This window comes from Oryctolagus cuniculus, chromosome 10 (genome assembly GCF_051225735.1).
Source record: "Oryctolagus cuniculus isolate XC-2025 breed Fujian yellow rabbit chromosome 10, ASM5122573v1, whole genome shotgun sequence".
In the NCBI taxonomy this organism is placed as follows: domain Eukaryota; kingdom Metazoa; phylum Chordata; class Mammalia; order Lagomorpha; family Leporidae; genus Oryctolagus; species Oryctolagus cuniculus.
In genome coordinates this window covers 122,091,314-122,114,184 of record NC_142876.1, presented here as the reverse complement: position 1 = coordinate 122,114,184, position 22,871 = coordinate 122,091,314, and the positions used below count along the sequence as shown (strand labels likewise).

General features: G+C 47.9%; 1 long non-coding RNA gene across 5 annotated transcripts in view; it reads left to right on the top strand.

The window, feature by feature from the left end:
- Positions 1-22,871, top strand: part of LOC149124462 (uncharacterized) — a 242,384-nt gene that overhangs the window by 159,767 nt on the left and 59,746 nt on the right. For 3 of the 5 annotated variants that reach the window (XR_016214473.1, XR_016214468.1, XR_016214470.1), the window contains one exon: positions 14,250-14,515. The exons of the other annotated variants lie outside the window; for them this stretch is intronic. This is a non-coding gene — a long non-coding RNA (uncharacterized LOC149124462). Of the gene's footprint in view, positions 1-14,249; positions 14,516-22,871 lie in introns of those variants that run through there. 5 annotated transcript variants of the gene reach the window in all.

The following is a 22,871-nucleotide window of genomic DNA, read 5'->3' as shown; positions in this document are numbered from 1 at the left end:
ATGCAAATAGGAACACGGATGTTTGAGTTCTGCTTGGTGCCTTAAGGTCTTCATGGTCCCACTCATGGGTCAGCAGTCTTTCTGCTGTGAAAGGTGGCACAGGAAAAGTTTTAGACTCTGTGGTCCACTTGGGACTATATCACAGCTCCTCTTATTACAACTGCAAGGCAAGTTGTAGTTGAATGGGTGCAGCCAAGCTCCTGTGAAACTTTGTTAGATGAAGCGGTGGTCTGGATTTGGAGTGCTGGGTGTAGTTGGCCAGCTCTGGTCTCACTGTCCAGCTTGATGAGGGAAGTCGCTGAGACTATGGCTGGGCCTGGAGCTGTCCAAGGTCTCAGAGGCAGGGATGACCAGGAGTGGTGCCTCCAGACTCCTTCCTACCCACAGTTTCATCTATTGTCCCTTGGGTCATCCCTCGGAAGACTCTTAAGTACCCCACCTAATGTGACACCTGCTATTTCTTGGTACCAGCGTATGGAGAGGGGAGGTTCTCTTTAGGCACACGAGGTTGTAGTACACCCTTTCCTCTGCCTCTCACTAAGCTCCTTTAAGAATCCCTTCTGAAATGACTCTGCTGATTCATTATATGGCCTTACAGGGCTCACAGATATCAAAGTTTCCATTTTATGAAAGTCACTGGGGACGCCTTACCAAAGTGATGGTGACTTCTAGACATGGCAGAGAACTGCGACCTGTGGTGTGAACGCATGCTGATTCTGCCCACGTGTGTCCTCATGGAGGCCCGTGGACTGCCCCCACGCATCCACAAGCTTTTGCGTCCGTCCCATTTTCGCTGACTACAAATTCTCCTTGAGCAGTTACCAGAACTGTGACAGCCTCTTCTTCATGACGAGAAAATGCCCGCTTTTGGTATTTGTCGGATCCCTTCATGTGGATTGTGTTACAAGTTTTCAAAGAACTCAGCTTGCCCTAGGCATTAACAGTGATGTCGGTAACATTTGCACTTTTTAACATAGGAACTGTATGGAGATAAGATCTTTTCACCATGACCTTCTGAAGTCTGAATCTGTACAAGGACACTTTGTTTTTCTGAGTGAACATCATTGGAGGGAGGTTTATCACATCACACCTGCTCTTTAGTGGAAGCATTCCATCTTCTTATCCAGTAAAATGGACCTAAGATTCCTAGGAAGCCAGTCATCATTTAGGCTCCACGTTTTATGCTTTGCACGCTGCTGCAATCTGATGCAGATGTTTTCACAGACTGCTTGTAAAAGGGTTAGAGGAAGTTGATCACAGAACTTCACAGTCGAGGGGGCAGAGAAGGCCCAGTGCAGGCCCCCCCGGTGTGGGTGGTGGTGAAGTCCTTCCTGTGCCCTCGCTCCTCTGTGGCCGTGTCCACCTCCTCGTCAGCCCACAGGGTTTCAGCAGCTGCTGGAGCTGTGTTGTCTGGGAGACTGAGAACACGGGGTTCCCCTTCATCTGTCTGTATGTGAAATACGAACTGGGACTCTGCTACCTCCAACTTGTTTTAAAAGATTTGTTTATTTTATTTGAAAGGCAGAGTTACAGAGAGGCAGGGAGAGAAGTCTTCCATCCACTGGTTTACTCCCCAGATGGCATGAGCTGTGTTGATCTGAAGCCAGGAGCCAGGAGCGTCTTCCAGATCTCCCACGCGGATACAGGGTCCCAAGAACTTGGGCCTCTTCTACTGTTTTCCCAGGCCATAGCAGAGAGCTGGATCAGAAGTGGAGCAGCCGGAACTTGAATCCACTCCCATATGGGATGCAGGCACTGCAGGTGATGTCTTTACCTGCTACACCACAGTGCCAACCTGGCTACCTCCAACTTTTTAAAAAACTATTTGTTTTTTTATTTGAAAGACAGAGTTAGTAAGAGAGAGAGGGTGAGGGAGAGGGAGAGAGGACACTTCCATCCATTGGTTTACTTACCAAATGGCCATAATGGCCAGTGCTGGGCCAGGGCTGGGCCATGCTGAGCCAGGAGCCAGGAACTCCATCAGATCTCCCACGTGGTGGGCAGGGCCTCCAGGACTTGAGCCTTCATCCTGCTGCTTTCCCAGAGGCATTAGCAGGGAGCTGGATGGGAAGTTGGAGCAGCGGGGGCTTGAAACAGCACTCATGTGGGATGACAGCTTAGCTTGGTGAGCCGCAACACTAGCCCATGTCAAACTCTCGTCTGAGAACGGCCTTCTGAATCCTGCCAGCGAAAAGGACCTAGGGGGATAATTGCAGAAACCAGGTAGCGTTTGCAAGGGTTTGCTTGTTCTTTATTTACTTAGATTTTAAATCCTAACTGGTGACCTTGCATACTGCATTAGTAAATTTTAGCTCAGTTGTAAACTTTTTAGCTCCTATTTTCCTCTGTCTTCATTACCCCCTACCTTAGGATCCCGCATTTTGTAGGGACTTTTGGTATACACAGCATTTTAAAATTGTTTTATTTTTAATATAATTAAGTAGATAATAATATCCTTTTCCATGGAATATAAGAGAATTCCTGCAATTTACCTATTTAGGATCTTTTTAAAAAATTTTAGGAGCTGGTGCTGTGGCACTGTAGCTTAAGCCTTTGCCTAAAGCACCAACATTGGTGCTGGTTCATGTCCCAGCTGCTTTTCTTTCAATCCAGCTCTCTGCTATGGCCTGGGAAAGCAGTAGAAGATGGCCCAAATGCTTGGGCCCCTGCACCTGCATGGGAGACCTGGAAGAAGCTCCTGGTTCGGATTGGCCCTGCTCTGGCCTTTGTGGTCATTTGGGCAGTGACATCTGGGTTGATTCTGTATCTCAGTTATTGTTACTTGAGCTGCTGTAACATGGGGGTACAGATAATTCTTTTGTATGCTGATTTCATTTCTTTGGGCAAATTCTCAGGCTGTGTCATATGGTAGAACTATATTTAGATTTCTGAGGAATTTCCATACTGTCTTCCAGATAGTTTTACTACTTTACATTGCCATCAACAGTATATAGGGAAGCTTTTTGTCCACATCCTGCTAGCATTTGTTATTTTTTTTTCTAGATGATGGCCATTCTAATTGGGGTAAGGTGAAACCTAATTGTGGTTTGTTTTTTTTTAAATTGAATTTATTTTTTAAAGATTTATTTATTTGAGAGTCAGAGTTACGCAGAGAGAGAAGGAGAGGCAGAGAGAGAGAGGTCTTCCATCCGCTGGTTCACTCCCCAGTTAGCTGCAATGACTGGAGCTGCCCCAATCCCAAGCCAGGAGCTTTTCCTGGGTCTCCCATGTGGATCATGGTCCCAAATACTTCCGTACTGCTTTCAGAAGCCATAGCAGAGAGCTGGATCACAAGTGGAGCAGCCAGGACTCTAACTGGTGCCCGAATGGGATGCTGGCACTGAAAGTGGTGGCTCTATCCAACATGCCACAGTGCCAGTCCCCAAGAATTTTATTTAAGGTATACAAATTTCATGTATTTCATGTGTACAGATAGAGGAACATAGTGATACTTTCCATTCCACCTTCTCTCCCACAATGCTCTCACCCTTTCTTCCCTCCCTCTGCTAATCCCTCTCTTACATTTTGTAATGATCTACTTTCAGTTTACTGTATATTCATAAGATTAACCCTATATTATGTGAAGAGTTCAACAAATAATAAGAACGAACGAACCAACACTGTTCCTCAACAGTAGTGACATGGGCTATAAACAGTCATCAAAGCTTGAAATGTCAATTTCACTCCTCTACATTAAATTTTTGGTGCTCTATCAGTTACCACAGATCAGGGAAATGTATGGTATTTGTCTTTTGGGGACTGGATTATTTTGCTGAGTCTAAAGGTTTCTAGTTGTACCAATTTTGCTGCAAAAAACAAGATTTCATTCTTTTATTTACAGCTGAGTGGTAGTCCATAGTGTATATATACTGTGATTCATTTATCCAATCATCAGTTTATGGCCATCTGCATTGCTTCCATATCTTAGCAATTGTGAATGGAGATGCTGTCAACATGGGGGTATAGGTAACTCTTTCATATGCTGATTTTACTTCCTTTGGGTAAATTCCCAAGAGTGGAACTGCTGTGTCATAGGCATTTCTCTGAAGGCTAGTGATCCGGAGCATTTTTTCATTTGTCTGTTGGCCATTTCAGTTTCATCCTTTGAAAAATGTCTGTTCAAGCCCTTTGCCCATTTCTTAACTGGATTGTTTGTTTTGTTGTTGATTTTGTTGAGCTCCTTATATAGTGTGGATATTTATTATCCTTTATCAGTTATAGGATTTGCAGATATTTTCTCCTGTTCTGCGGGTTGCCTCTTCAGTTTGTGCAGTGCAGAAGCTCCTCAGCTTCATGTAATCCAGTTTGTCTATTTTCGCTTTTATTGCCTGTGCTGCTGGGATCTTATCCAAGCAGTCTTTGCCTGGGCCAATGTCTTGCATTGTGAAGCCCCTCCCCTGTGGTGGAATGAGAAGGCCATGCCAAGATGGCCGCTGGCAAGTGAGTGTCAGTTACTCAGGAGTGGCTTCAGAACCCCCTGGAAAACCCCCTGGGAAACCACCTAGCAATGGAGCCTGCCTGGCAACAGGCTATGATTGGATGGCTTCAGATACTGCCTGGCGGCAGGCTGTGATTGGTTAGAGCATAAACTGCCTCTTGACCGGATTGGCTGCCTTGGCATTAGAAGCTGCTGCGCCAACGGAAATGAACGAATCTGTGGGCTGCTCGCCTCTGGCCCGCTTTCACTGACTCCCAGGGTCCGTGTGGTGATTCCGCGACTCTTGCCCTTACCATGCTCCTCCTCCCAGAACAAGTGAACCTCAACACTCCCCCACATTCAAGAGGTTCTGAGCTTCAGGTGTCAGACAGAGTGATCACCCAAGCACCCAGCTGCCTCATATGCCCCTCAGTTTCCTAGCCTATGTAGTCTGAAATTCCCAGTCACAGGGTGCAGGGGATCCATTCTCTGTTTCTGGAGACTCCCCATCCATGGAGCGAGCCACCGGTCCCCAGAGCCAGCTGCTTCCCTGACACAAGATTACTGGTGCTGTGCCTCGGCAACCTGAGTCTGGTGCTTTGGTGGCAGGTGGCAGTGGGGGAACCAATGTTTCCTCACTTTCCATTGCAAGGGTTTATTTGAATCTAGGTGACAGCTTCCGGAGGAGTCTTGATCCATGCTTGAGTTATGTTACCTGGGTCTTCCTCTTTTATCATAAATCGGGACCTTGGGAAGAGTCAGCCACAAAACTGCACAGTTCCCCTTCCTCTTTGGGGCTTTCTCACCTGTAGACTCATCTGAAGCTAACTGTCTTTGTGCCTTTTTCTTCTGGGTTTTCCCGATTTCTGGACATCAGAATATTGTGCCAGGATATTTTGGCACCTCTGATGGACTCTGTGGGATGTACCTGGCACGTTGCAGATAGATGTTAAGTGACGAATAAATCACAGTTTGGGTTGTAGAAACTAATTTCAGAGCTAATTATTCATGTGAGTAAAGGAAATGGTTTTCAAGGCTGGTTAAACTTGAAGTCTAAGCTGGTGGTATCCTTTGCAGAGTGGAGTGTCCACATACGGCCAGAGCTGGGAAGCCATCATTAGATCTTCCTCGTTTCTCCGAGTTTCAGTAATTCACTCTCTTTCTCTAAGACCCTGTTTCCTTTTGGATAACTTGGAAATGCATCTGATACATGGCTTTCAACAGGGGATGTTCTGAACATAAACTGGATCCTGTAGTGCTGATTCATGAAATATAACTACTAATTACGATGTTGAGGTTCAGGGACACTCAAATGCGTTGCTTTTATAATTTAGTTTTTTTTTTGATTAAGAAGATTTAATTTAGAAATACACCCACTTAAAATTAAGTGGCTGTTTCTGTGTCTTGGGCTTTCATACCTTTTGAATCAAATCACGTGCCTAGACATTCGGGACTGACATCCCCTGTGCTGTCTCAGTGCGTCTCTGATGGTTCCTCCTGCAGAGGAGTTTTCTTTTGCTCTTCGTGGATCCTTTCTTTATATTTGATTCCCTTCCTTGTGCCAATGCTTCTGAAATCCTTGCATCCACTGCAAATCTCATCCTTTCCCAGGAGTTTTTGAAAACTATGCTCTTGAGTAGGAGTTTTGAAAAAGTGCTTCTTAATGTTGCTTTGTGGATTTGAAATTAGGCAAAAGCAAACGAGTAAACTAAAGGAGACATGGGACACCTCACACTCCCGTTGCTCCTAGATAGAAGCTGTCATCACAGGACCTGGACCTAGCGTCCTGGGGGGAGGGGAGGGTGGGGCACCAGCACCTGTTTCATGGCGGCACACAGACGAAGGGAAATCGAATGGACTTAGCTGGGCTGCCTCCCGCCATCGATTAGCACCTGAGCTCCATCTTGACTTGTACTTGCTTTAGCTCAAAGCTACTCTTCGTTTTCCTAACATGGAACATTTATACTCAAAGGAACCATGAACACATTAAGTTTTAAGAAGATTAAGTTTCTAAATTTTTTAAATAATGCATGATTGGGTCTCGGTATTGGTTGTTATGCTTTTCCGTTTCCATGTGATCATTCGGTTCTCAGTGAACAGGCGATGGGTATTGGTGGTAGGTGGAGTGTTCTGATGGACATTTCCACCTAACACTCCTTGAGGATGATCCTGAGGTCTGACACTGACACTTTTGGGCTTCAGTACAGGTGACAATATGACTTTAAATCAACAGCATTAAACAGTCTGATGAAATACAATGGAGACACAATCTGTAGCTGCTTCTGATATGATGGTTTCCTCTCCCATTGCAGTGGTTTCTCCCTTCTATTCCTGATTTCCTTACACTCATAGCCTTTGCATCCCCTCCAGATTTCCCATTTGTTAATGGAGATTTTCTTCCCTGGACCTGTCCGAGTTTGTTTCTCTGCTTCTTGTCTACTTCCCCCTGCACTGGTTTCCCTCTTCAGTCACCCTCTGCTTCCAGGATTCCCCTTCCTCTGCTAGGAGCACCCCCTCCAAGTAGCACCTACTGGGAAAGATGCTGCTTAGGAGGTGGGTGCCTGTGCTGCCCTTCTGCAGGTTTCTCAGGTTCACGTTGATTCTTCACCTGTGAGCTCCTGCAACTCTGTTCTGTTTGTCCTTGAAGCTAAAGTTCTTGTCCACATCTTTGCCTGCATGACTGCTTGTGATGGCACGACAGGAAAGCCAGCCCCATATGGCTTACCAACACGGAGAGATCCCTGGATGGCCTCTCTCTTCCTCTTAGACTACCTCAAATGTTGCCTTCAAGTTGTAGTTTTCAGAATTTTCTGTTTTATTTTTCCACCTTGCTCTGTTTTCCTTAGGCTTGGTGCCTTTTAGAGCTGGCTGTTCTTAGGTCCCTAGCTGGTTCTTGTACCTCCCATGGATGTGCACTCCCTTTGACCACAGATGAGTACAGCAGCCCAAAGAAAGTGCGTTGGTCCTAGCACTGCCAGAGACACAAAACAAGCAGGAAACACAAGGAAGGAAGAAAAAGAAATTCTCTGAGATTGGACCTGTTTCCAGCATACACACACTGCCGTGCAGTGGGATGAGAAGCGAATCTTGCAGGGAGTATTCCTGAGTATAGATAAACAGTGTCCTTCCCTGAAGCCGGCCAGGTCCCTACAGAGAAAGCAGGAGCCTGCAGGAGGGGAGGGGAAGGCAGCGGGGAGAAGGTGGCTGTGCCACAGAACCAGGCATGGAGAGACAGAAGGTGAACGCCGTCCCTGTTGATTAGAAAGGGCCTGGAACGCTCTGCAGTTGGACATGCAGGTTCCTTCGCTGTGAGGTAGCTGGGTGATCACCTCCTGGTCTATTAGCAGTGAGTGTTCATGGGAACAGGATAAAGTGCTTTCCAGGACTGTGTTCTCAGCAGTGGGCCACAGCCAGTGAACCTGTGACTCTGACCCAGGATGGCTTATTGCATTCTCTTTCTGCATCCTTTCTTATATATTCAATGCAGTGTTTAATCACTTCTTGGAAAAACCTCTTTGGCAGAGCACAATACAGGCTGAGGGTCCCTGATTGATTCTGTAGCTATTATTCCCAGCCCAGTGTCACAGTTTTTTCCCCCCTATTCCTTTAAAAATCTTGGAAACTCAGTTTTGAGAGGGTAACGATCTTAGTTGCTATTTATAATTCTCAGCTCCCCATTAAACTCCCAGCCAAGGAAATATTAATCAGTTGCCAATAAATATCTCCAAGCTGCAGTTCACATATGTTTCTCTTGGAAACAGCATACGCTGGAGTGAAAACTGCAGAGTTATACTCCATGCACAAAACATTCCTGATATGAAGACTTTCATTATGCCTTTTGTTGGTAATGGGTGAGCTACTGCTTATAGCATAGAAAGTCGGTCGTTGGGAAGGAAAAAGATGGGTTACTCATTTCAGCAGGGGATGAGTTTGCTGCTTGCCGATGACTTGAGGGGGAAGGATGCTGTGTCTACTCTCAACTGCCTTCTTCACTCGCAAAAGTCATGGAGGAAAACTGTTCCCAAGTCCTCTGAGCAAGACCCAGAGGTGGCTTTAGGATGCCCTGGCTGTGCAAGCACTGGTCACCTCGCTAACCTCGGAAGATGACAATCCTGGTCACCTTACTCCTGCACTATGGAATTCATGTCAGGAAGAAGAGAGACAATGTGAAGAATGCTCTCAACCCAGTGCCTGACCCAGACAGAGCCCGCAGGGAGTGAATCTAGTGACATCATCATATGTTGTGATTTCCTCATCAGGTTCTACAAATGAGGAGAGTGAGGTTTAGGACTGTTGACTGACTTGTGCACAGTTTCACAGTCTAATGGGTGGCAGCTTCCTGTGAGGTCCCCAAATTCCTGCTTCAGTTCTCTGAACTGTGGCACTAACCTGTGAGTTCCCCTGTGCCGCTAGGTCTGCTTGTCCCTGCTAACCTGGAAGCAGGATTTATGGAGGAACAATCTCTGTCTATTCTTGCTGTGTTGTGTTCCTATGTAGTTTTTTGATTAGAGAAAACCACGATTGGTTCCCAAAACTGTTATCTAGTGCGGTGGACGCATTAATCTTTGAAGCATTCTGTGCAGCGTGTAGGCACCTTCTGTTCAGCCCCTCTTGAGTGCCCAGTGAATTCCGCACACACCCTGGGAATGACCACTGCCTGCTGCGATGGGCAGTGTGCTTGCCAACGAATCTGTTCACTCCAGAGTGAGCCGTTTGCTTCCACTCTGGGCCAGGGGTGGTTTCTCCCATCAGACATTCCAGACGCACACCTCTTCCTCCTCCTCCTGGATCTGGCATAGAGCAGAGAATCGTCACTGGTGTGCTAACATTCGTGATGTCATATTACACACGCAAATGAAATGACTGTCGGCAAAAATAATGACTGTCGCTCGTTGGGAGGATTAATAGCTACAATCTGCCCAGTTTCTGCTGAGCTGTAATTTAATTCAGTGGCGCGTATTAACTGAGGGAATTAATTTGGGTTTAATGATTGTGCGTGGATGGTAATACGCACAGTGATGATGTGTGTTTAGGTACATGGAGCCACCAACAGGCAGCGACGCTCATGCCCCTCTGTTGATAGAGAGGTCCTAAGGCTGAGAAGGCAAGTGCAGTGGGGCTTCCCAGGGCATGTCATCAGCTGTGCTGTGATGCAGAAAGAAGCCACTGGACTTGAGACAGAAGGGGCCCAGGGTGCATGGCATGCACCTGACGAGCCAAGTGTCCCAAGCTGCCACTGGAGAATGCAGAAGAAAACGGATGGAGCCTAGGGATTTAGGAGCCAAATGGATGGATGCGTGGGAAATGAGCTGGGCGAATGGCAGACTGCAGCTTTACATGAACAGAATAGCCGTAGTCAACTTTCTGTGTCTTCATTTAAAGACAGATTTACTTAAAGAGACACACAGGATTAGACCAGCATCTAAGAGCGACTTGGAGAGGCATGCACTGATGAACAGAATGTAAGTGGTTTGGGATTGAATACAGAAGAACGTCCTTTCACCACAGATGTTACAGTGAGCAAGCAAGCGTTCCGTAGACCAAGGGAGAAGGCAACCTCCCTGGAAGTTTGCTAATCTAAAGCAGCAATTGACGCCATGCAGTTCCTACACAGGTTATAAGGTGAGGATCTGTGGCTTTGGGAGCAGGCTGAGCTGCCGTCCCAGCTGCTGGGCAGTTAGCATTCCTGCCTTGGAACCACAGTCTCCTCATCTGAGAACCGGGCTCCTAACACTTGGAAGGTTTTCCTGAGGATTCAGGGCCACCATGCACGTAAGCATGTTCTTAACAAATGTCAGCTTCGTCTCTGACGTCTGGACATTTTAATAAGCCTCTTTGCAGTGGCATATCCTGCTTTAAATAGAGCAAACGAAGACTGCAAATCCTCTCCAGATAAACAGGTCCAGTTACTGACTCTGGGCCAGAGGATATTTCATGTCTGTCTTCCCAAGGTCTTGTCTTTTCCTGATCTCTTCTTTCACCCAGGGTTTCCTGTGTGTGAGTGAGTGAGTGATGATGTCAGTTTTCTTCAAGTGAGTGCAGTAATGACACTGGACCGTGTACACCCGCTGGCATCCTGCTGGTCTGAGAGGGGCGGTCACAGCCCTGCTTCCCCTTGATTTGCTCCAGTCAGTCCCACATTGTCCAGGAAATAAATGGGGAGGGGGCCGTCCACGAGGCACAGTGCGCTAGGCCTACCTCCCCTGAGAGGAGTCTGGCTCTGCCAGGAGAGGTTGTGCCGCTCGGGAAGAACGCATCCACTGTGTTCAGCAGCAAGGCCTCTGCCTTTGTCCACAGTTGCTGGTTCCCGTTTGCTCACCCTGGAGGGAGTTCCCAGGGGCTCCTCACGTGAAGCAGAGCAGGTGAGAACGTGGTCTCTGCTCTGTGCCTTTCACGTGAATCTGGGGTGGTAGAGAAGGAACTCATAGGAAAGGGGATAAACTCAAGCAGACATTCAACAGATATTTGTGATCCTGTTCGCTGTTAGGTATGGGGGACAGAGAGAGTAGCCAGAAGTAGTTCCACTGAACAGAGTCCTCAGGCGCTGTTCATGGTGCTGGAGCTTAATGACAGTTCAGGTTCACCAGGCTTCTCGGGAGATGGCCCTGGCATCTGTGTGTACAGTTGAGGAAACGGAGACTTGAGACTGAATGGCTCACTCGCAGGCATCCAGCTTGGGGGTGGTGCACCTGGCACTTGACCCTCCAGCTCTGCCGTTGGTCCGAAACCCCACGCGGCAGCCTCCCCAAGGGCTGGAAAAGAATGGATGTTTTTCACAGAATTCAAATACACACGTGATGATGAAGGGTCTTTAAAATGGTTATGGAAAATGTGCATTTTGATGGCATTTTCCACAGTGTGCGTGTGTGTGTGCATCTGTGTGTATAGGACTTTCCAATATCAATATCTTCCATCTTTTAGAGGCTCTGTGACACCCTTGATATATGATGCATGTTGCCACGTGTATTTGTTTGGTAAAGAGTTCTGAATACCACACAGTTTGTTAATAAAAAGGAGCATCCTGTCCACCCAGGGGAGGGTGCACTCCTGGTCACACTGCGCCAGGGGTCCAGTGCAGCACGCGATGTGTGGCAGGCTGCACTCACTGTCACTTCCCCTCTGCACAGTCCTTTCTGTGAGACCGAGTGGCTTGCCTCTGCTGTGTTGCCTTGAGACCTGCTATGAACAGCAACCACGGCCTATAAGTGCTTGAAATGATCCTGCCACTCTCACCCACCGCTCTCCAGAGCCTGCTCCAGAGGCTGGGTTCCTCTGTAACCTGAAATACCACTTGGACTATGTTTCTAATTAAACAAGGTTCCGGGGGTGCAATCTTACATTTTCTCCCATTCCTGCAGAGTGGTTGTATCCTCTTAGAAGTCATGGAGCTGCTCTGGGTGGAGGCTGCTTGATGCCTTCAACCCTTGAAGATCAGTGCTGCTCCCTCTCTCACCCACGCCAAGTATGGGGTCGGCTCTTCCCCTCTCTGCTGTGGGGGCCACACTCCTGGACGTGAAAGCCAGGGAAGCAGCCCGGTGTCAGTGTCACTGCCACCCCAGCTGAGCCTTGGGGGTTGTCCCTAGGGGTTTATGGCCCTGTGCTAATTCTTGCACCTGCAGCTGCTGGTGTGCCTTCTTAATGATAAAGCCAGCGCCCCTTCCTGGCCCTGGGCATTTCAAGAATCATTCTCTGCCCTTCTGTGCTTCCCTTTCTTCTGGCTGAAGTGCAGCCCGAGCTGTCAGGAGCAGTAGGCAGCTGCTTCAAACGCTGGGGCCCCCTGGGCCTTCCAGAACGCCAGCTTCGCTAAGGAGGTGCTCACGTTGTCCTGAGAATTCCGATAAGGCCTTTGAATTCGAGAAAACTCAAAACCAAGTTCCTCTTCATTTTTTCCTGAAAACTTTTTAGAAACTTTTTATTCCCTTTAGCTTTTGACAGTCTGCACTTCACAAACTCCTGCTGTCTCTCAGTGCAGCCAGCTCTCCAGGCTAGCACAGTGGAAGACACACTTTGAGACAAACTGAGGCTGCGTCTCAGAAATGTGTTTGTTCCCTTTCGAGAAAAATATAAACCATTAACCTCGAGCCTGCTGAAGCCTGTGCAAATGTACCGCTGTTCTCAAACATCTCCTGGTGCCCAGTCCTTCAGCAGTTTGAGGATTTTCCTACCAATGGAGCAAGCAAAGAATGAGATGTGGCGTTTGTGTGCTTAGGAAAGTTAATGAAATTCAAAGACTTTGGAGCTAAAAAGGTAGGGAATAGATAAATTGTTAGGAAGAGGACATTCACTTACATTCTTTAATTAGCCACCCGCACTTGCTCATCAGTGGTGACAACTGGACTGTCAGGCCCTCGCCTTCCAATTTAATCCCAAACCCACTCCTGGAGCTACTGACCTGCTACCAACTTTAGAGAAGTAGCAAGAAGACATACAATGATCGGTTGTATCACGGGAACTGTCATCACATGTATCGTCTGTTGGCATGGAAAATCTCATTTCTGCCAGGGACCATTTGGATATCTAATGTCATTCGTGGGCTCTATGAAATTATTAGCTTGTTGTAGCTTAGCCTGCTATGGATTTATTGAATTTTGCAACCAGGGGTTTTTGCGGGTCTGGTGTAGCCTTCAGGTCAGATGTTCCTCACTGCTGATGACTCTGTTCTTTAACGAGTGACTATTGTGTCCTTGTATGCAGACACATAAAAAAAAACCCTGAGGATTGGGACAAGTTTATATGGGAAGCTTGGCGGCCCTGTGACACTGGCAGGAGCATTTGTTACAGTATGGGAAGCAGGCATTTGGTCTAGCAGTCGAGATGCAACCCAAGGGGCTTGCATCCCGTATGGAGGTCCTGGGTTCGAGTCCCCACTCCACTCCAAGTTACAGCTCCCTGCTGATACACGTCCTGGGGAGCAGCAGGCGCTGCCTCGGGCGGTTGTGTCCCTGCCACCCACGTGGAGACAGGGTTGAGCTCCAGGCTGGTAGCTTTGGGATCCGCAAGGAGGGAAGGCCTGTACTTCCGGGAATGGAAAGTTCCTACCTGTACTTTCGGGGAAGAAAAGTTCTTGTCAAGGTTCCCGCAAGTGCCTAAAGGTCAACCAATGAGGATCAGACCTGCCTCAACCTTTAACCCCCATGCCCTGAATCTATAAAAGGAGCCCTCCCAGCTTCTGACGCGTGACTTCCCCGGCCCCCGCTCTGTTGCTCTGTTGGGACCGGGGAACCTCGCCCGGGAGCGGAACCCCAATAAAAGCCTGTGAATTAATTGATTCATCTGCCTGGGAAGACTTGTTATGTGCCGGACACCTTGCACAGGCTCCCAGCTTCATTCTGGCCCAGTCCTAGGTGCTGAGGCTATTTGGGGAGGGAATGAATAAATGGGTGGGAGCCCTCTCTGTCTTTCTTGCTCTCTCTTCCCCTCAAACACATGGATGCAGTACAGTGAAGGAATTACTGCCTTCGGCCCACGGTTTCATTGTCTCCTCTGGGGTCAGAGGATGTGCTGTGTGAGGGTGCAGCCCTGCTCTGAGGATGGCTCTGTGCCCGGAGGCAGTCGCTGCTCTCCCCTCTGACGCCAGCTCCCGTGGAAACTCGTCCTCTCTGGGCGTTGCAGGCTGAAGGCTTTGTACTTCAAGTGCGAGTAGGAAGCCTCTGTAGGCCTCAGCTTTGGCTTGGCTCTGAATATTACAGAAAATAAAGGAAGTGTTTTTTTATTGAAGTGTAAAAAAGAGAATGAAGAAACAGAACAAGTGGGAGGTGTGTTCAGGCTTGAGGAAATGGCCACGTCTCAGTCCAAAACAGGCAAACAAAACAGTGTTTTCATTGTCTTGCAGGGGACACAATGGCCTATGCATTGCTGCCCCCACCAACAGGTGGCGCTGCTGCCGAATCCTGTTTCCTTGGAAGACAGCACGGGTGTGGCCTTGCTTGTTAAGGAGGAAGAATAAGGCTCCGGAAATGCTGTCTTATTTCCACACCAAGGAGCTCCGGACTGTTGTTTGTGAAAGCGAAACAGCTGGTTTTATGCTTTTAATGATGCTTGCAGGCAAACAGTTTATAACCCTGGAAGTATTTAATTTGGAGAGGTTTATGTTAAGATAATAAAATTATTAAATTCTACTCATTAGAAGCACGCAGAGTGCTGGGGGTGATGTGTTCTGGAAAATTACGTTTGCGCTCGCTTGCTGGCTGGTGGGGGTGACGGGCACGCCGTGCCATGGCCGACGACAGACGCTGTGCAGCTGTGCCTTGTCTTGACTAATGCCCTCAGGCACTGGGGCTCCCCCTGCAGTTGATGGATGCGAGGGTGTGTGCTGAGAAGGTAGGAAGCCAGTGGCCAGTGGCACAGGTTCTTCCCCGTGTTCTGCTGCTGCATCCTGGGCGCCGCCTGCTCTGGGGAGTAGTTTGTTGGGTCTCAGCCACCCCCCGTTTGCTCAAGCGTTACCAATGGCTGTCTCCTCATGACTGGTGCAAAGCTGAGACCTTCTAGCCAACACTACACACCTGTCACCCTGGCACTGTTGTCACGGAGTGACTTAGGTGACCCCTGTTGGAAAGGATCCTTACTGCAGCCCAGTGTCCGTGGTGGTTCTTAGGGCGCGCGGAGCTCGGGCTGGAGCTCACGCATTCAAAGTGCACGCGTGTAGCCCGTGAGGCAGAACTGTGTGCTTTGGCTTCAGCCTCTGGTTGCAGTGTGTGTGTGTGTGTGTGTGTGTGAGTGCCAGTTCTTGGACACTCTGCCGTGGTTGCTGTTATTCAGGATTTAATTGGGGACCTGATGAAACACCGTTCCATTTTGCATCCCGAGCCTCACGATTCCTGCTTGCACTGCCACTGGACTTTATTTAGATTATTTTCTTAGCTCATAAGAACTGCAGGCAATTTCTAGGCAAGCTACATCCTCCATTCTCTGTTATACCAAAATATTGTCTTTGTGGCCTGAGAAGAGTAAGATACATGTTCGTGTCTTCCACGGAGTGGAATCATTTTGTGGCCCATCTCCTCCCTGGGTCAGAGGGTGGCACTGCAGTCTGTGTACCCCCATTCCTAAAATAAAGAGGACAGCAGCAGAGAGGGGAGCCCTATTTGGGATGAAAAAAAAAATCCCCTCCCAATGAATTACTCAAGTAGTTATTCACAGCCATTTTCCTTCTACGTCACCAGGAATTTTGTCTTTATTTGATGGATGTGCTCTCCTTAAGTTAGGCATCTCATTGCCGTGGTTTTCTGTCACTGCGTTTTCTTTGCTCCACCTCCATGTGCACATCACCTAATTCCCGAAACTTTAAAACTCCTGAGTTCTTAGAGCGTCTCCTTTGACTTTTTATCTTGGGAACATTATATACAACAGACTCTTCGAAGGCTAACCAATTTTTTTTTTTTTTTGAAAGAAGGAAAGAGAGAGAGAGTATGTGTGTGTCCATGCTGGGCCAGGCTAAAGTCAAGTGTGCAGAACCACGTGTGGATCTTCCCTGTGGTTCAAAGGGACCCAAGTATTTGAATCATCGCCTGCTGCCTCGTAGGCTGTGCATTAGTGGAAAGCTAGAGCCAGGACTCAAACCCAAGTACTTTGACTTAGGATGGGGGCATCCCTAGCAGAATTTTAAATGCTGAGCCGAATTAATGTAGGAATTAATTGAGACAGAAAATATGAAAGACGCCCATCCCCATTTGTAGAGAATCCCTGGAGTTCTAGCTCCTCTGGGAAACAGAGAGGACGCCTTGCTCTTTGGATTGGCTGTGCATCTCCGGGACTCCCAGGGCCTGTTTGAGACAAGCAGAGGGGAGCAAGAAGCAGTCAGTGCCATCCAAGAGTCCTTTAGGGAACCCTGCACTTTATTTCTTCCTTCTTGAAAAGACGGAGATGTGACCAGGCCCAGCCCAGTGCGAGATGTTGGAAACCAAAGGAGAGGCAAACGCAATCTCTTCTCAAGCACTCATGGTCTCCTGTGAGAGGAGCCCTCCAGGCTGAGAGCCTGGCAGTCCGACCTCAGAGGAGGAAGTGGGCCGGGAAGATGGGAGCAGCCAGCAGGGACTGGATCTGGAAGGAACGTGGAGGCTCATGGGGCCTTCACTTTGTGTAGGAATTTCTGGGGGTTTAAAGCATTGCAGATCAAATTGAGGGTGATTAGTCAGAAAGGCAGTATTTAAACAAAGCCTTTGGCTGGGGGCAGAAAAATTGCATTTTTCGTCTATGAACACGTTTTGGCGTTCAATGATTGTGGTGTCCGAGTACATTGTGGGATTCACATAAGATCGTTTTTGAACCCTACCAGTCTCTCCCTGGGTGACATTCCTCTGCAGCAGTGGCTGTCCTGGGGGCTGATTTTCCTTCCCTGGACCTGTTCCCGGTTGTCACCACTGGGGGGAGTGGGCACTGCTGTTGTCTCATGGGTGGAGACCAGGGCTGCTCTTTTGCATCCTAGAACACATGGCACAGGCCCCCTTAGCAAAGAAGTATTTGGCCTAAATGGTGCCATGGTTGAGAGACCCTGGTTTAGACTTTGATCTCTGGTGACCCCCCGTTAGCTGCCCTGTGTCTAGCCTAGGAAATACCAACAGGGTTGAAACCTGGAGAAGGTACAAGGGCCAATTTATGAGATTACATAGAACTATAAGCCTCTAGCTGTCTGAGGATCAGCGTATGAGGGTTAACTCCTCAGTCACCAGGGGCCCAAGCAGTGCACCTGCCGATGTCCTGCCTTTCCGTCTTCCACGACGTAGTGTTCACCCAAACTCATGTTTTCTAGAGAACTCCATGTGGATAGCATTCTTTAGCACAGAACTCACAGGATCTCGTGTGTGTGCCGGGTGGATCTCCCAGGTTAGGCCTGTGTCCTTGTATTCACAGTCTTGTGGGGCAAAGATTTCCTTTCCTTGGTGTGAAATTGCTTTTTGTTTTTATTCTTCCTTGAAACAAATGGTGCTGACAGGCCATAGAAATTGAAAAATTGTATTTTCAGAGCCAGGAATAGTACAGCTTGCTGGTTCTCTCTCTCTCTCTCTCTCTGCTTCTACAGAATGTATACACACACACACACACACACACACACACGTATGTGTGTGTACACCTTCACATCCCAAGTAATTCAGTGCATTTCTGACTGACCTCGAGCCAGAGTGAAGCCTGCTGGACAGTTACTAACGGAGCAGAGAAGGCACTGGCGAGATTTCTTACACAGAACCTAGGGAAAGCTGTGTGAGGGTGGAGCTAGTGACTGTCAGTGAGCAAAGAAGGAAGCAGAAGGACACGCTGACGCTGTCTCCTACCCTACAGACATTTTCTGTAAAACTTGTCAAAGGCACACACACACAAAAGTCCTCACACAATTTAACAGGTCTATGCAGTGCTTCATGCCCTAAATAAATGCAAAGGTATCTTCAAAAAGGTTTCTCTTACATCACTGCATTTGAGCTGCTTGTCCATGCCTCATGGTCATTTGCTCCACCGAATGTCCTGCTCTGAATTCTGAGGCCCAGTGGGTGGGACTGGTGACAACCTCTGGGAGGCAGTGCAGCCTCTTTGCCCACAGGAGGCGTCTGAGAGCAGCATGCCCCAGGGTGTACCTTTGGGAGCAGCTGCACCCTATCCTGCCCCTTGCTGTGTTTTCTGCTTTTGTCCTGCTTTTCCCATTCTTGTTGGAGAATGACGAGAGAATGACGTGTCATTTATAATTTATCGGAGTCACAGGGCATTTGACTTTTGAGGACGATGTAAGTCTTTTCGTCACCCGCAGTCCTCAGAGCCCGGTTCCCCCAGCTCTCTGGCTTTTCAGAGGCAGCCCTGAGGCTCGGGGCAGTGCCTTTGGGCTTGTAAAGCACCAGGCAGAGGTGCGAGTCCAAGCTGAAGTGCACGCTGGTTCCCCCCCCACCCCCGCCCCCCGCAGCCCCTGCTTCTTATACCTCAGTGACGGCTTCTGCGGTTATGACAGATAACACGCGTACAATGCTTGGCACGCTTTCTAAAAAGTTACCTGCTGCTTATCTGAATTGCAGGTTTCAAGTGGGCGGCCTGCCTGGTATCTGGCAGAACAGGGAGATCCTTCTCGTCTCGCTTCATTGGAGCCCTTGACCAGATGCATGTCCTTGAAGGTGGCAAAGCCCCACGGCTGTCTTCTGGGGTTTTAGCTGTTAGTGTTTTCTTTGTTTGCTGTTTCAGTGTTAGATGGAGAGCGAAGGTTGTAGAAACAGAGTTGTGCAGGAAGAGGCTTGCCCTTAGAAGTCTTGGCTCTGTGTGGTGAGCTCTGCTGAGGAATCACCATTGTATGACTGGAACCTTTCCTCACCGCCATGCTGAATAGGGAGAAGTGGGGTATCCTGATGTGCGTTCTTAGCTACTATGAATTGTTTTTTTTTAGCATTGAAAAATTGTTATTTACTTTGCCTCATTGAAAAATTCCCAACTTTTCCACAGCAAACCTAAGTAAACGCCTAGTGCTCTAGAAGCTGTGACTAGACAAGTTAAGGAAAGCATGGAGTCCTGAGTAGTTCATGCTTTTCTGGGTTCACTTGTCCTGTGGTTATCTCCTCCCTCCCAGCTCCACACTTTGTCCAGACGCGCGTGGTGCTGGGCTACTGCTGCAGGGAACCTGCACCCGCACTGTGGCCAGGACAGGTGATGTGGGTGCAGGCTTGTCCGTCTCCAGCGCTTCGAGAGCCATTGGGTGTCTTTCCAGAAAGGAGTGACTGACTTCCTGGGTGGTCAGGTGGACCTCGGTGCCCCACAAATGGACACCTGGTGAGCTCCAGTGCTGTAGGCGGTATATACAAGGTCAGTGGAGTCTGGCCTTTGGAAATTGGAAGTGAGCCTGTTTGCTCTGTGCGGCTTTCATGAGCTGCACTATGGGGTTGGGGCGTAAACTATAGCACCATCCCAAGGATAGGATCGTAGGTCACTTACTGTCTGTGTGTCTGTGCCTGTTTCTCACTGGCCACACATCTTCCTCATGGCATTTGTGACATATCAGTGAGTTGCTGTGTTAAAGTTAGGAATATGGGGCCAGTGCTGTGGCACGGCAGGTAAAGCCACTGCACACAATGTTGGGATCCGATATAGGCGCCGATTTGTATCTTGGCTGTTCTACTTCCAAACCAGCTTCTTGCTAATGGCCTAGAAAAAGCAGCAAAACATGGCCTAAGTGTTCGCACCATTGAACCCATATGGGAGACTTGGAAGAAGCTCCTGGATCCTGGCTTTAGCCCTGCCTAGTACTGGCCATTGCAGCCATCTAGGTAGTGAACCAATGGATGGGAGATTCTCTCTCTCTCTTTGTCCTTTTGTTTGTATGTGTGTGCGTGTGTGTGTGTCTCTGTAACTCTGACTTTCAAATAAATGCACTTTTAAAAAAGACAAAGAGAAAAGAAAGAAGGATGTGAGGTTTGCACTGTCTGTGGCACCGTTAGCTGCTGCCGTTAGCGTTTTCCTCCTTGCTTCTGTAGGCTGCTCTCGTGTCCTAGCACCTTTAGGGGTTCTGTCTCTGCCCCGTTTCAAGGTTCTCTGTGATTCTCACTCCTTTTGGTCTTGGATGCTGACCTTTGGCTCTGCAAGTGTCCCAGTCTCACAGCCATGAACCAATCTTAGCCCCCTATCCACAAGGCCCTGGCTCATGGGCCCTGAGCCCAGGTGCCTTGCTTTCATACAAAAGGAGTTTGGAAAAATGGACTCCAATTTGTCCTGCTGACCACAGATGCCCCAGATCCTGTGACTGGCTTGGCATGGTAGGAAGGTAATGCATGGTTGCTGATTATGGTGAATGAGAGGCATTTTTACATGCTTAAGACTGAGAACATACAATTCCTACAGCAGGAGACAACATGAAGTTAATTACGTAGATATCCTTCCTGAAAAGTCTTAGAGCAGATGATGAGGCTCCTTAAGGTGCTGACTGTGGCCTGTGCACACAGGAGGGAACTCTGATCATTTTATTTATTACTTCATAAAATCACATGAGAGCATTGAGAGAGATAGGGTACTCCCAGGTCATTAAGGTCCTCATTTCCCTTGGCTGGAAGAAACATGAGCATTGACAATAAAGGGTTTGTGTGTGTCTCTGTGTGCGTGTGTCTCTCTCTGTGTGTTTCTCCCTCTCACTCTGTGTGTGTAGAGACATCGCTACTCATTTTCTGAATGAAGGCTGGATCGAATCTTGAATTTCCCTTTCCCATTTTTCTCATCAGATGCCACCTTCCATACTTCTTTTTTGGGCCAAGTCTCAGAATACCTCATCTTAGGTTATTCTCTTTCTCATTTATTTTTCTTTATCCTCTCAGTGGCTTTCCAAGATTGATTTCAAACTTGAATTACAGAGCTTATACTTTTTTTTAACCAGAATTCCACACAAAAGAGATTTATTTATTTATTTTTGGTTGTTATTAGAACAGGGGGAGAAAGATCTATGACAATGCACTTTGATAACACCCAAATAAGCTTCTTAAATCTTAGTACCACTGGTGGTTTTACGTTAAAATTCAAAATTAGGTCCTGCTTTTTTCTGATTGTATCTCTCCAGTTAGCTCTGCAGCAAAAAGGAATGCTTGGGTGCCCTGAAGGAATGTCATTCAGGTACCTGGATTTACTGCCAGGCCGTAGAAGCAGAGAGAAGGCGGCTTGATGATCCAGTACCAGCTCCATATGCTTCTTTTCTTTCACTTGGTCCTCCTGGTAGAAGCCTTGTGAGGCACTTGTTCTAGGCAGAGGGAGGAGAGGGCAGCATCGCTCCAGGACTTCCCTGTTATTCTCTATCCGTCGTTCGCACTCGAATGCCTCTCCTCCTCTAACTCAGTGTAGATGGTTGCTTATTTGCTGGAGTGTTAATGAATGCTGTTCACGCACGCACTCCCTCGTGGGCAACATGGCTGTGTTGGGGTTCCCCAGTCTCTCTGACATCATGAGTGGCCCTGGGCCCTGCGCTGAGCAGTGATGTCAGACTGACTTGGATGTGGAAATCCCTGCCTCCTCTGGGTCTCCTTCTCCTCTCCTGGCCTGTCTGCCAGGGCTCCAGTCTGTGTCTGGAAACCCTGGGGTGAGAGCAATGGTGAGATGGGCTCCAGCTGGACTTGTCGAAAGACTGGAGTGCAGCAGACGTTTATTTATTTACTTTGGTACTTAGATTTGGGGTCATTTGTTACTAACGTGTAATGTGTCCTATTCTGACCCATACAGCTCGTCCACATCTATCCTCCTTTTTTCTTCTTGGAAGCCTCCGGTGTTCATTTATGGATTCATGTAGTTTTCTTCCAACGCTTTGAGACTGGAGTAAGTTCCCAAGGCCAAGCAATGGGCTCATTGTGTCTGTTGGAAACAGCAATCATATGAGGATGGGTTCTACAGCAGGTGATGTCTGATTGTCCAATCAAAGTGCATCTCAGGATACTTGAGGATGTTGTTGGGATGCAGTTGCTTGCTTTGTTGCTCATTATGAAGTGGGAAGCATGCATTCTGCATGTATCCTTTTCCTTATGGAGCTGTTGGACAATCCTAGCTGAGGAGATACCATGGATATGGTAGAGGTAAAGAAATGAGGGAGAGAAACCTGGCATTTAAGAGTTAAGAACAACAGAGTTAAGACTTATCAGACGTCAGTCCTCAGCAGTAACTGCGTCTGCCAATCAATTACCTGCATTATTTTACCTGCTTCAAAGCTGTTACTCTGGAACCTGGGACTAACACGATTTCAGCCGGCATAGTGCTAGAGCATCAGCCCTCTGATGCAAGAAGTTCAAAAGGCAAAACCAGACCATGCTTTCTTATGTCCTCCAGGAAGAACCCATGGGCAGGTGCAGGGAAACATGGCAGGGGAAGGAGTGGTCATCACAGTACAAGTGACAGAGGACTCCAGGGAGCTGTGTGCTTAGATTCATGATCTGCTGTGGGTCAGGAATGCCCTCCTAAAAAGATTAGTTGGCCTCTCAGAGCCTTCGCTCTCTTCTGTAAAGCAGGGGTACTTTGCTTCGAGTGGATTTCATGTAAACGTTTGTGTGTGCAGGGATAGTCCTGTTTACTTGTGAGCTTTGGTGTGCATCCCATCCCTGGGTGGCAGCAGCTCCTCTTAATCTCCCAGCAGCCTCACTTCTTACTGCAGCCAGCCTGATCTACCCTTCCTGTGCCAGTAGAGTGAGGAAATGGTACCACTTGCACCTGTGAGTTTGGCAGCAAGTTTACAGACGCCTTATCACTTTGCACCTTAGAATAAGTTGCCCCGTCCACATGAAGGCCTTCCTTCATTTATTTCATCTATCAGAAGTACGGGATTTAGAGAAGGAATTCTATGTATGTGCCCAATCTTGTTATTTAAAATCAGGATGTTGTCTCCACTGCTTTGCTCCATTGACTCAGTTCTCCAAGCTTGACCTGTTGATCTAAGTATAGGGTTGAGAATGGCCAAGCAATCACCATTATGAGTCTTTCTTTTTTTTTTAAGATTTATTTATTTATTTGAAAGTCAGAATTACACAGA